General features: G+C 39.6%; 1 long non-coding RNA gene across 1 annotated transcript in view; it reads left to right on the top strand.

Moving 5' to 3' along the window:
• The first annotated feature begins 962 nt into the window (after positions 1–962).
• Positions 963–12,985, top strand: part of LOC121067791 — a 52,367-nt gene continuing 40,344 nt past the window's right edge. The window contains exon 1 of the long non-coding RNA XR_005818452.1: positions 963–1,152. This is a non-coding gene — a long non-coding RNA (uncharacterized LOC121067791). The remainder of the gene's footprint in view (positions 1,153–12,985) is intronic.

The following is a 12,985-nucleotide window of genomic DNA, read 5'->3' as shown; positions in this document are numbered from 1 at the left end:
TCCCTACTTTACTGAAAGACTCCTTATTACCCTTATTTGGAAGACTCCAAATTTTCCCTATTTTTTTAACCTAATAATTTGTAATGCCATCTCATAGTTTCTTGGAACCCAACCCAATGCTTCTGAGTTGTTGGATTTTTGTTTGCTATTTTGCTGTTTCTTGTTGGTCTTTTTTGTTTGTCTCTTTGGTGGTTGATACACTTTGCATGTGTGTATTGGCAAAATACAGGTTTCAGGAGTCTCTCTAACTTCAGATGTAGGAGAGGAAAAAATAAACCATATTTTACTAAGAACTTGCGACATATGAGGCCAGTACGTTTTAACTCATGGACTTTGGACAGATGGTATCTATATAACAGTAAATTCTCTCACAAATTTTTCAAAGTAGTATTATGCAGTGTTTTAAATGGTGCCACACAAATGAGTGAGCTATCGGCACATTAGATTGTTCTGCATTTAAACAGCTGTAATTACACAACACAGAAACTGAAGATGTAACCCTGACCCAACAGTGACGAATTTACATCTGGATGAAGATGTAAAACAATCGTGCTTTCATACACTGTTTGCTCCTAATGCTCTGAGCTGCACAGCCTGGTGAAATTTGTTTCAGGTTTATACCTTGGCTTTCTCCTTTTCCCTTGGGTCTACAGCCTAGGAAAGACACATCCAGTATTTATTTCTTAAGTTGAGAACTAAGTGGGTCAACTGCTTTCTGTGACAAGCACACATCCTGCAGCCTGTCCTTTTAACTAGCAATAATAGGAATGAATAGTTTGTTCAGGTGGAAATAATCTCGTTAATTTAGTGAATTTAACCCAGTGGGCCAAGCATCTGGTGAGCAGAATGTGTACTTGTAGTCACATTTTAAATGTTTTTTGGTGTGTTTTTTTATTATTATTATTATTATTACTCTTTTTCTCAGACTGTTAGTATGTTTAATATCATTACAGACTCACAATTTAACTTAGGGGGTTCCTTTACTAGGTCCCCACCTCTGCAAGGAGCTTTCACCCCTCTGCTGGAGGTGGAAAGGTTCCTGTGCCCAGAGCATGGCTGGGGGACATGGAGGGGTGGAGGATGCACGCAGGTATCAGGGGTTGCCTTGGGCCATGTGGCACGAAGGTGAGGGAGCACTACCCACCTAGCGAGGTAAGTGATGGGAGTGAGGAAAGGTGGGGAATGGCTTCCACGGGAGAAATTGCTAGACTGGGTTGGTTCAGCTGGGGGAGCAGTGCCTGAAACTGGTGCTGATCCTGATCTGTGAACCTGCCTGAGATGTGGGGAGGTGGGCTGGAAGACATCACATTTTCCAGTCCAAGGAGCAGGTGCTGCTCCTGGGACTAGCAAATGGATTATTGAAAGCAACAAAATGAGATACTTTTGTTAAAAAACAGTATGTTACAGTTTGGACCTGCTTGGACTCATGTAGAAGTCTGAAGTTCATTTGAGTTCAAAAAGCAATTAGCCAGATTCCTACAAGAGGAGTTTGCGATGCTACCTCTGGCTTTATATAACAACCTGCGTTGTTATATTCTGCCCTAGGCATCTGCCGTTAAGAGACAGCATTGTATGCTAGACAGATTTCTGTTATGTTCTCTCAGCACTGCTCCTCATAAGGTGCAATTGTAGCCTGCAGTTCAGCTACATGATTGCAGCGTGATGGTAACTACAGCCTCACAGGGTTTGACATAGGCTGCCGAGCCCATCGGGGAGCCTGCATAGTATTTGGCAGCTGAAAGCTCTTGCCTACAGGGGCTGCAGTTAAGCCTCCGAATTGCCGTGCGCCCGGGTGAATTCAGCAGGCAGGTCGGGGCTGGGAGGGCACAGGGCCTAGGCCTCCGCCGCAGGCCGCGGCCTCTGCTTGGTTCACATCCTGCCATTGTAGGACGAGCTGCAGGAGCGGTGCTGAGGTGGGCTGACATGGAGCAGCGGAGAGCTGCACCCAGACAAGCGCTGGGGAAAACAGCCTAAGCTGCTGCAGCTAGGGCTGTCGGCGCTCATCTGTCAGCTCCCTTAAAAATGCATGACCTGGAAGAGTGCTTGTTATAGGAAAAGATCATTAGCGGTGCAGTTTCGGAGTTGCGTCTGCTGTAGCTTGTAAGGTTTTGACTGCTCCAGGAAAAGGGTTAGGTCTTCACATCAGGCAGGTTTCTTGCTGTTTTTCATAGGGTGCTGACTTAGCTTTAAGTAACATACTGTTTTTCTTTGTATGTTCCAATCTTCCACCAGGAAAAATGTGAAGCAGTTCTTTCCAAAACCTAGACATATCAAACTATCTGCCAACCCTCTTGTGCTTACGGATCAGCTGTGGTTTTCTTTACCACATGATATGGGAGCAGGCTATGACTGACTAAGCAGAATGCATGCTTCCAGTTCACTCGGGCATCATCAGTTTTCATTTGATTCTTTCAAGAATCTATAATGTAAAAATTCACTTTGTTGATTTTAACCTCATGAGCCGATATCCCATTTGAAAGATAAACAGTGCCTCAGCCCTCTGTGCAGAAAATACTGTATATCTGTCTCTGCAGAATGATACCAATTTGTTGTTGCACAGATTTCAGAAGAGTCTCTTAGTTAATAAACCATTTAAATACATTTTAGTAGCCATATTACAGGCTCAAAATCTGTGAGAAGATGGGTTATTAAGGGAAAGACTTACCTGGCTGAGCACCAAAACATTGTTAGACGTACAACACAACCAGACTGTTTCTTGTATTTTTTTCCAAGAAAGGCAGTCATTTCTGAGCTGATCATATTTGTGATTCTGCGATGGTCCTGTATGAAGGAGGGGGGGGAAAAAAAGCTCTGGTCATGGCTGCACAAAGCCAAACATCTCCATTTTCTAAGTTGTCAGTCTCCCTGATTCAGAGCCCAAGCCATCAGCTGTGTGCGTCACCCTGGGCATCTCCTTCAATCACAACTCCCTGCTTCCAAAACGAGTATAATAGTAACCTACCCACAGGATACTCGATTGATCCATACAAATGTGTTATTACCTGCTCAGTATTTATTTTGTTAGTGTAAAAAAGATGACATTAAATTTACGGTGCTTGGTGATAATTTGTGCAACTAATTAAAAACTGGGGTAAGTTGTACTGCTTTTTGAAATGCTTAACCAGTCACACAAATGCTACCTCCATTCATGAAAACAAATGCTAAAATAAATAGCTTCCGATAATTTATGTTTTAAAATAATAAAAAGCCCAAAGAAGTTAAGTATCAACCTAACGTTAACTTTCAGTATAAAACAGTTTGCTGAAACCAGGAAGCAATTAAAACATACTGTTTTATAGAGTCCTTTATAGCAAGATAGTTTTTATAGGTCTGCGTCTGCTTTTTTTGGAGGGTGAGCCACAGTTCAGCTTTGCCCAGGAAATAACAAATGGTATTAAAAACACATCAAAAGAGCAGCTGTTTTCAGGAGGAAAAGTGTGGGGGGTTGTTGTCTGGGGGGAGGGTGCAGGGCGGAGCGAATAAATCCGGCAGGCAAAGCTTCCCAAGTCATTAAGGAAGGGACTTCTCTCCTTTCAGAGCCTCCAGAGTACTACAGTATGTACACACTTCTCATGTGTCCTGGCTCATCCAAAGTGTCATTCTTGCACAGAAGGCATGGTTTTGAAGTACTGCTCTGTCACAAAGCTAGGTTCTTGGCCTTTTCACCTGCAGCTTAAGAGATCTGCTCTTTTTACTATTAAAAAAATTAAATAATTGTCAGCTGTGCTTCTCAAGAGATACATACGAATAATCATAAATCTGGTTATGCTAATACATATGAAAATCACACATAAGCAGCATGACAGATATAATTCCTTTTTATTTTTCCGCTTTAACACATATCTCTTATTCATGCAGGGAGCCAGTGTTTTCTATGAATTTATACTTTTGGTGTACGCTTTGCTTGATGGGACCCCTGCAGGAACAAAAGGGCTTTGAAATGAAATCATATATGATATTGTAGCTGGATACAATATTGCTGTGCTGGAAAGTGTCAGTGACTGCTGTCAAGCAAGCTGTCTGCTGTTAAGCAAGCCTGTGATCTCTAGGCCATGACAGCTGTAGATAAAGGTGTGCTGAACACCCCTAATTCTGGCTAAAAGGAAGGCTTTATTAAGCCCGTTTATACAAATGAAATAGCTGGAAAGAGTAGGAGTTCCTTTCACTAGCAAAAGGCTTCATGTTAGGGTGTGATTCAAACTTAGGTTGTGTGCCATGAGGAATTCTCCAACTAAGGTAGAGATACTAGGTGCTTGCTTGGCCTCAATAGGGAATAGAAGAATGGAAAAGACTTTCTGGTGCTCAGAACAGGCTGGGAAGACAAACCTGGCAATTTTGAGTCTTATATCGCCTATGTTTGTTTTGTGTTTGGAGTCTATCTCCAAATAATGTATTTTTAATATCTAAGCATTAGAAAACATACCTGATTGTATCACTCCTTTCTCCTCTTATAAAAAAGGGTTTCTTGAGTTAGTTTAGCTGCCAGCACTAGTTTGCCCCTTGGGCCAAACTGCGTATGCAAATACAAGAGATTACATATAAAATTTCAGACAGAGTGTATTGAAATAATTTGTGTTAAAATTCATTAGAAATGTGTCTGCTGCCAGCAATTAGTCACTCAACATGAGATTTTTGGGGAGTCCCTAATAACCTTCACACAGAATATTACAGGCTTTTCAAACTTCCCCTGAAATTGAAGCTTACTGAGTACAGTGCATTGCTAGTATTTGAGACCCTTTGCAGAGAAGAGATGGAAGGAAAAAGTATACAATTCTGAAGTTTCCTCTAGCAGAGGCTGGCATATAATATCCATAAAAGACCTGGTCCTTGCTCAAAATCTCTGTTCTTCCTAGTTTTTTCACTGGGACAGAGACACCAGCCAAAACACTCAGAATGACCTTTCCAAAAATATTTCCATCACCCTTTCTTCTGCATGCTTTCTTCTGCATGGGATGTTGATAACAGTACTTCCTAGCAAAGACTAGTTGCTGTCACCATTTGCTCCTTCTTGATGTTTCTATCCAGCACACAGTATCAAAAGCCATTGTTATCCTTCTTGATGGGAACATTACTTTTCTCCCATTCCATTGAGAAGAAATGATCAATAGGGTGGCCAGAAAGAGAAATAGGAAGCAGCAGTCACCTTTAAAACATCTTTCAGAAAGAAAGTAAATGTACTTTGTTCCTTTATCAGTTCTCAGAGGTAGTCCAATTGTTATAGAACAGGATATAGTTTTTTATATATATATAACTTTTTTTAGTGTTTTGTTTCACACTTGAGGTAATTAAAGCTAACCTAAACCATTTATGATGACACTCATTTTCACTCCAATTTCCAGACTGGGCCACAGGCACCATTATTGTCACGTCTTGTTTAAGTAATTCCAATAGGCATGGAAACACATTGCTTTCGGTTTCTGGACTTTCTGTAATACATGTTTTCCAGGCAGATCAGGTATGTTAAAGCAGAATCTAAATAAGAAATTTTCAATGACCACCCCTATCCTATGCCCATAAACATCCCAGGCAGCAATCAGTGAGGTTGTCAAAACCTGTTAGAAGACTTGTTCCTTTTAATTTCCATAATTCATAATGTATGATAAGCTAACATTACCAAGCAAATAGTGTAAACTAAATCTTCTCAGTTGACTTGCAAATGAAACAGACACTGCTATTCCCAATCTCCTTTGTAGGGACTACCCTTTAACATACAGCCATGGGAAGGCAGAAGACAGTACAAGCTGACTAAATTGAAATAAGTTTGCAAAAGATCACAGTAACCAAACAGATATCAGCATAACTTAGAGTTCCCTTCTCTTCTCCTTAACAAATTTACTCTGTCAAATGAGAAAGGAGGACAAAATTCAAGGCAAAATAGAAAAATCAGGACAACCAGAAGCAGGAGAAAATGTATTAGAGAGAAAAGGACCATAATGGAAAAGACCAAGTATATGGATTAAAGAAGGAGTGGTAGAAATTTTAACAGTGTAAATGAGGGCTAGTTAAGTATGACCAACAGAAGTTTTTCTACTTTTAAATATAAGTATTAATTCTTAATGTTACAATTTTTACACCTCCTGATGTGTTGAAGGCATTTTTCAAACACCAAGGAAAAGAATGACCTCTGACAGCCTACTGGCATAGCAGTGCTAATGGCTGGCTTGTCCTAAGCATGTGTCCCGTTGATTTTAATGGGACTACTACTCAGATTAAAAGGTATATCTAAATGAATATAGATTTGCATATCTACGTCTTAAATTAGAAAAGAACACAATGAGAAAAATGGTGAAGAAAGGTAATGTGCATTATGAAATATTTGAAGTTGATATTTTTTCTTTAATCTCATATTGTAAGGATAAAAAAGGAATTGTCTGCTCTGCTAGAAGTTTCACAGATCCTTTTCTTAAAACAACAGATCTGCTGCTATTTAGATTAAAGGCTTCTCATAAAAGCCAGAAGATTCCATGGTCCATTCTCCTCAAGGATTTTGGAAAATATTTGGTTCCTTAGATTTTGTATTCATACTTATCATTCAATTATCTTTCTTTTTTAAATCTTAACATAGTTAAATAAAACAATTTAAAATATCAGTATATATTTTAATAAAAGCTAGAAACATTTTCTTTTCTTGTAAGAAAACATTTTTCCTAACATCCTTTTTATAGGAACAAAGAGCAGGGGAGAAATTACAGCAGCTATAAATCAGTTTTGTGTTTTTGATAATTTAATACATTTTTCACGGATTGCTTTCTCTGTTTGGCATCCTCATAACAACTCAGTTGGCATGCAGCTTTGCAATCAATCTCATCTTTTCCCTCCACCCTCCCTTCCTTCCCAATATCATACACTTAAAAGGAGTTCAGATTCCAAGAAGTGTTTTGCCATGTGTACAATCCAAAGACTCATCTTTTAATCACTGACATTCGCATGATCCCTTTTATGTAGATTAAAATTATTTCATGCCTATATTATGTGGACAGAACATTGAGAATTATTGTAGGGTTAACTACTCTGTGTGGTTATACTGATGAACTAATTTAATCCCTTGGAAAGGAATAATAGGGTAATAAAGCACTAAGGGATAATCTTAGTCACGTCTCTCTGGTATTCTGACAATTGCACCCTCTTCTAAAGCAGTTTCATGCAAAGCCACCAAAGTAAAAATGCCTATAGTCGTCAACTGCACAGATGAAGGAAACGTCCATGGCTGTGTCAGTCATTTTAATGAGTCACAGGAGGAGGGAAAGTGGAGGAACAAATTAAAAACAACAGTATTTTTCTCCCTTCCCCCCAACAGAAGAAAGTGAGAATAGTTGCAATTTCATTTGCTTTTAAAGCACAGCACTTGGGTAATAAACGTCCCCTGCAAATGTGCTGAGCAAACACCTCCACATTCATCAATATGCGGGAGCTGTTTATTGCCTCATAAACTTGGAAGCAAGTGATATTGTCTCTTAAATCAGTGGCTGCGTGGACATCCTAGGCACTGTAGGAGAACAGTACATCCAGACAACACTGATACTTAAATTAATGGCTCTAGTAATGACTGAAAGGTGCTTCGTCACAACTAAAAAGTTAGACATAGATTAAAAGTATGCCTAGGACACAGCGTATATATGTTGTGATAGGGATGTGTGTTTGTGTGTGTCTCATTACAGTTTTTATTACTTTGGCATAAAACGTACTATTCCATGCAGTTTTGATTTAAATATGGGTTGGGCTGCCAGCACTAGCAGGGACAAACTTGGTTTAAGCCTAGCTTATGCAAAAACCTGTCTTCTAAATCTATGGGGAAGAAGGCTTGGCTTGTGAAACTGTTAGCTTTACCAGTCTCAAGCCAGATTAAGGAGCCAATAATAATCTGAATTCTTCTATGGCATCTCTTATCTGAAAATGATTCAGAAACACTAAGGAATTAGCTGACATTGCACTGTAAGTTTCTCATCTACAGAGTGTCTCGAGCTGATCGTATCTTCTCCTTTATCTGAAAGGAAGAGCATTGCTCCTGGACTGCAGCTGGTAGTGTTCGGAGCAGAAAGTCAACGTAGGAGAGGCTGTGACAAGGATCAAGGAAGGGCTGACTGATCAAGGACAGTGTTTCGCTTTCTGCATAGTCTCAGTGTCTATACCATAACAAGGACTAATTGCTTCCTGAGCAACCGTAACTTTAATAACAGCAGTGAAATGCAGTGCAATGTACATTTACATCTGCTGCTCTTGCATCTTCTCAAGGCAATCATCCATGCTGCTAAAGAATTCCCCCTTTTGCAGAGGAATAGTTCAAAGGTACTGAAGAAAGAAATACTCCTCCTTAGCCCCTTCTCATCTCTTACCGTAAAACGATGTACAAATAGTAATGAAGTAGTCTGCACTATGTGGATGTTCCTCATCTGCAGATTGTTCCAGCCAGATCCTACTCTGTGCATCTAAAGGAAGAACAGTATAAAAAGCTGTGGCTGGTAGCACAGTACTCTATTTGAAATAATCTATACATATTTATTTAAGGAGTATTTTCTTTTGATAAGTAGCATTTTGAAAGATCCTATGTATTTACTGTCAGAACTTTCACTTTTGTATGCAACAATGCACCGTTGATAATGTCCCAGGAGTGCACTGCATAAACTTTTTACCAAGCCTATGTACAATCCCAATTTTAGTCTTTAATTTCAAGTCCTTTTTGAATTAGCCATGTCCACTGGAGCATTAGAATTGTTTACTAATTAGTAAAACAAACAAACAAACAAAAAAAAACTGTTTCTTTTGTTCAGGTAGCTTAAGATCTGAGAAGGCTTTCTTCGAACTGTGCAAAGCAAAAACCTCATTTCCATTAAGTGAAACTGTTAGCTCCAATAGGTAAATATTTTGCTAAACTTCAGACCTCTCATAATATAACAGCCTTTAAAAAAAAAAAAAAAAGGAAAAAAATAAAATTTCTGGGTAAAGTCCCCAGTAGTCCAATTCAGATTTCAGATTTTTTAAATGACATCATTACCAGCATTCAAGCCGTGCTCAGAAAGGGTGTAAATCGGCTGAATAGCCTTATACCACTGTCTTCCATATTGTTAAGAGGTAATAGTGAACAGAAAATTAAGCATGCATATGTAGCATAACACAGTTGCAATGAAGCGTGGCATAATTTCAGGCTGCATGTGCAAAAGCTGTGCATCACTGAGCCCTGTCTTAATAGCCCTCTGTGTGCAGTTTTGTTGTAGCCTGGCTAGAGTACTGGGTATGTGTTTGATTTAGCATGTTGCTAGAGCACAACTGGTAAACTAAGGGAAATCCTGAGAAGGACAACAGGAAGATGAACCAGCCTGGAAAAAATAATACAGCCATGTCTACACAACTATGTGAAAGAGTAACTGAGATGAGCTGTAACAAGTTTCAAATGTTTAAAGGATGTAAATGCTCAGGAGAAAGAGGTATTACCTTATTGTAAAGCAAAGACTTTAGGAATAATGGAGTATACTCCCAGAAGGATTAGCAGGTGACCTGTCCATTGGGAATATAAATTAGTTTGAAAATGAATCTCAAATGCAGTTCTCTGATAGTGGGATTTGTTTTTGATGATGTAACAACTTTTCTCTCTTGCTACCTCTCAGGGAGTGAAATTAGTGCTTTATTGGTGCTTTCTCAATACAGAAAAGAAAATAATTTAATAAATTTATATTGCCTAGTGAAGCAGCAGACTAATATTTGTATTTCTGCTTGGAGAAGCATTGCAAGATTTTAACAGGTGAAATACAGTTTTTCACATGAGCAGAGCTGCCCCTGCTGTTGCCTCCTCATCCCGGAGGAGGCAGTCTCCAGAGAGACTTCAACTGTGGCACCATTGTCATACAGAAGATGAGTGCTATAGATGCTGAATGTTTAAGATGTACATAAGTTTCATACTTTTTGAAAAACAAACAAAAAAACACAACAAACAAAAACAGACAAACACAGCAGATTTTATAGCTACGAAGTGAGCAGATGCAGAGCTATGATGATATTGTGTCACAAACACAGAATACCTCTCTCTTTCCGTAGACACATCCTGAGTCTCACCCTTTCCTGTCAGGGCCCTCAGTTCAGCCTACCTGATGGCAACCACCTCTGCTTTGCCTATAGTGGCTCTGAGTCCTCATTACCTATACCCTTCTTTTCTCCTCATCTGCAGTTCCTGCCATGTTTGATCCTCTTCTGCTCCTTTTCCACTCCTATCTGCATCCTTTCTCCCCCACTTTCTCATCTCTGGTCTTTTCTTGCCCTACCTATAGTTTCTCCATCACTCCTGCCCTAATATTCATCAGCTTTCTGCCGTTTTTCCTCTGGTGCTGTTTTAACCCATCTAAACTAGATGTGATCACGGAGACTGCATTCATTTGTCTCCCTTTCAGTTAGAAATTAGCTGTTCTTAGCCCCGTAGAAGTTAAATGGAGGTATTGCCTTTGACTTCAGCAGGGCCAGAATTTCAAGCTTACACTTCTTGCATTTCTTGACTGTATCAAAAGCAGGAAATTAGCAAGTCCCTAGGCAGTACAAATACAATACCATGCAAAAGATTTGCCTAGTTATAAGAGTATTGCTTTCCTGGATTTTTGGTACTATTAGAATACTTTGGCAGGCTTTCTGCTAAGGGTAACAAAAATAGATAAATAAGGGCTTGGTGTGTACTTAGATACCTTATCTTTCAGTAATGTGTCTCGCTATATCTGTTTATTCAGCCAGAAGGATGTTGGCCATGGTTCTGATTCATTTCTAAATGTTGGCATGCTAACTATAATGAAGGTATTTCATCTAACAGGATTGATTTACAGCAAAATGGAGTTCTGTACTCCTTGCAGCTTCAGGTCCTTCAAAAATGAAGGAACATTGAACCTGGGAAGAAAAATAATAACACTGTATTTTGCCCCCGCTACCTTATTTTCTGTTCTTTTTCCACATTCTTCACGGAAATCTTCTCTTCCCTCCTCTTCCTTTCATAACTGTTACTACCTCATTCTTCCTCATGTTTGAAGGCTCTGTGGCAGGTCATCCCTTTCGCTTCATTCTTGATGCCTGATTTCTCATTTCCCTGGCCAAAGCTAAAATCACCTTATCTCTTTTTCTGACCCTGTAGGATTTGGGTACACAGATTAGTGGGGAAGACTACAGTCCATAGATGCTCAGTATTAAAACTGAAAACAGAGTGGTTGTAATTTAAGCTGAATAAGAGGAGAGAGACAGAGGAAAAAGGGCTGGGGGGGGGGGGTGGTGGAATGGAAGTGGTTGAGAACACCCAGAAGAAAGAAAAGAGGATGAAAAACAACACCTGAGGGAAGAAAACCGAGAGGAAATGAAACAAGAAAAGGAAGGATCTGTGATAGAAGTGGGGACTGTAGTCAAGGTTTATATAGAAGAAGTGGTCAAACTTTATATAGAAGGAAAATAAACCACAGAAAATGTAGGATGCCCCTTACTGGGGAAAAGAAATGTGGAGGGAGGAAAGAAAGACAAAGGTAGGGAAATGAAAGGTTGTTTCATTGTATTATGTTACAGAATTTGATGGAAAAGTTACATACATGAGATCCACATAAGATAATAGGTATGTATAAAATCTCAAAAGATTTAATTATTATTTATGTAAACCACACATACAATTTAGTTCCTTATTAAATACAACACTCAAGCACTGGCTTAAGTCCCATGAAGTCAAGCAAAACTAAGTATTTTATTCAAGATGAGCCTAAGCTCCTGCAAGATTACTCAAGATGTGTTGCTTGAATACCCTGCACTGAATGTTCAGAATTTGCCTTGTTCAAATGCCAGAGGCCTTTTAAGGCTTCTCAGTGATTTTAGAAAAACAGGTAAATAGGAAAGGGCTTGAAGGAAACAGTGGAGCTGGGCTGGTTACTCAAGGATGCAACTTGCTGCTTTTGTAGCCCCACTGGGGGAGAGGTTACTCTTGCCTTCTTCCTCCCAGCAGCACCTTTTACCCCAGCATCTCCTATGGTACTAACTAAAGCTCTGCCATATTCGAAGTAGATGGCCATTTCACTGCTATATGCCTTGGTTTCCTGTGTGCTCCCCTCCAGGTGTTTTTTTCCATGAGCCAAGAGAAAAGTTGTGCTCCAGGTCTTACGGTCCTGGGGAGCACTTTACTGCACTAACATAAAATTGAAGTTCCCTGGATCCTTATCCAGCTGAGCACTAACACAGCACTGAGTTTCATTTTCATCCTTGTAGCAGTTCTACTCCCTTCCTTACCCAACAACCTACTATCCTCGACCAATAGTCCATCAGATGAAATCACAGTAAAAAGGAATCAAAGAAATTCCATCTATTTATAGCAGAACAAAAGATGCTAAATAAGGGATTCCACAGGTAAGTTCATGCACTAAACCCCAAATATAACTCCGCTCAAGCTTTGCAAACAAATTTGTAAATGAATAATGTAATGCAAAGCCCTGGTTACCACCTGATGTTCACCTCAACACCCACAGGAGTTGAGGGCCACTCAGCCCTCAGTACTTATTTCCTGTTCCCAAGTGGAGTGGGGGTGTCAATTTTGCCCCCTTGTCACTAGCTGTGTACCTGGAAAATCTTTAGCTTTCTTGGGCACCCCACAGATCAGGAGCTTTCAGTTGAGCAGAAAGGAAGTTTTTCAATAGGAAGCAAGAGAGATAAGAAATCTCCTAATAAAGATTTCATTTCTCACTGAAATAAACATCCACACAGTCAGGAAGCAGGTTGAAGGCATACAGTCAGCAGATAAATCCTCCAGCTCCACTTTCCTTATCCCATCTCTGCAGCACAATGCATTGAGTTGTCATCTGCCATTTGTGTATTCATTCTAATTCTTTCTGCCTTGTTATTCTGTCAATTTCTTAATCTATTTACACTGACTTTATTTTCAGTGTGTCTATTGTGACAGCAAATCCTGGAATTGCCTTGGGTGTTGTCTGAAAATGGCCATTATCAAATCATAATGCCTACCCAGATGAGGAACTGTAAAGGCCCTAGG

This window comes from Cygnus olor, chromosome 3 (genome assembly GCF_009769625.2).
Source record: "Cygnus olor isolate bCygOlo1 chromosome 3, bCygOlo1.pri.v2, whole genome shotgun sequence".
Taxonomy (NCBI): Eukaryota; Metazoa; Chordata; class Aves; order Anseriformes; family Anatidae; genus Cygnus; species Cygnus olor.
Note: the sequence above shows the minus strand (reverse complement) of the source record. Positions and strands in the feature narration are given on the sequence as shown.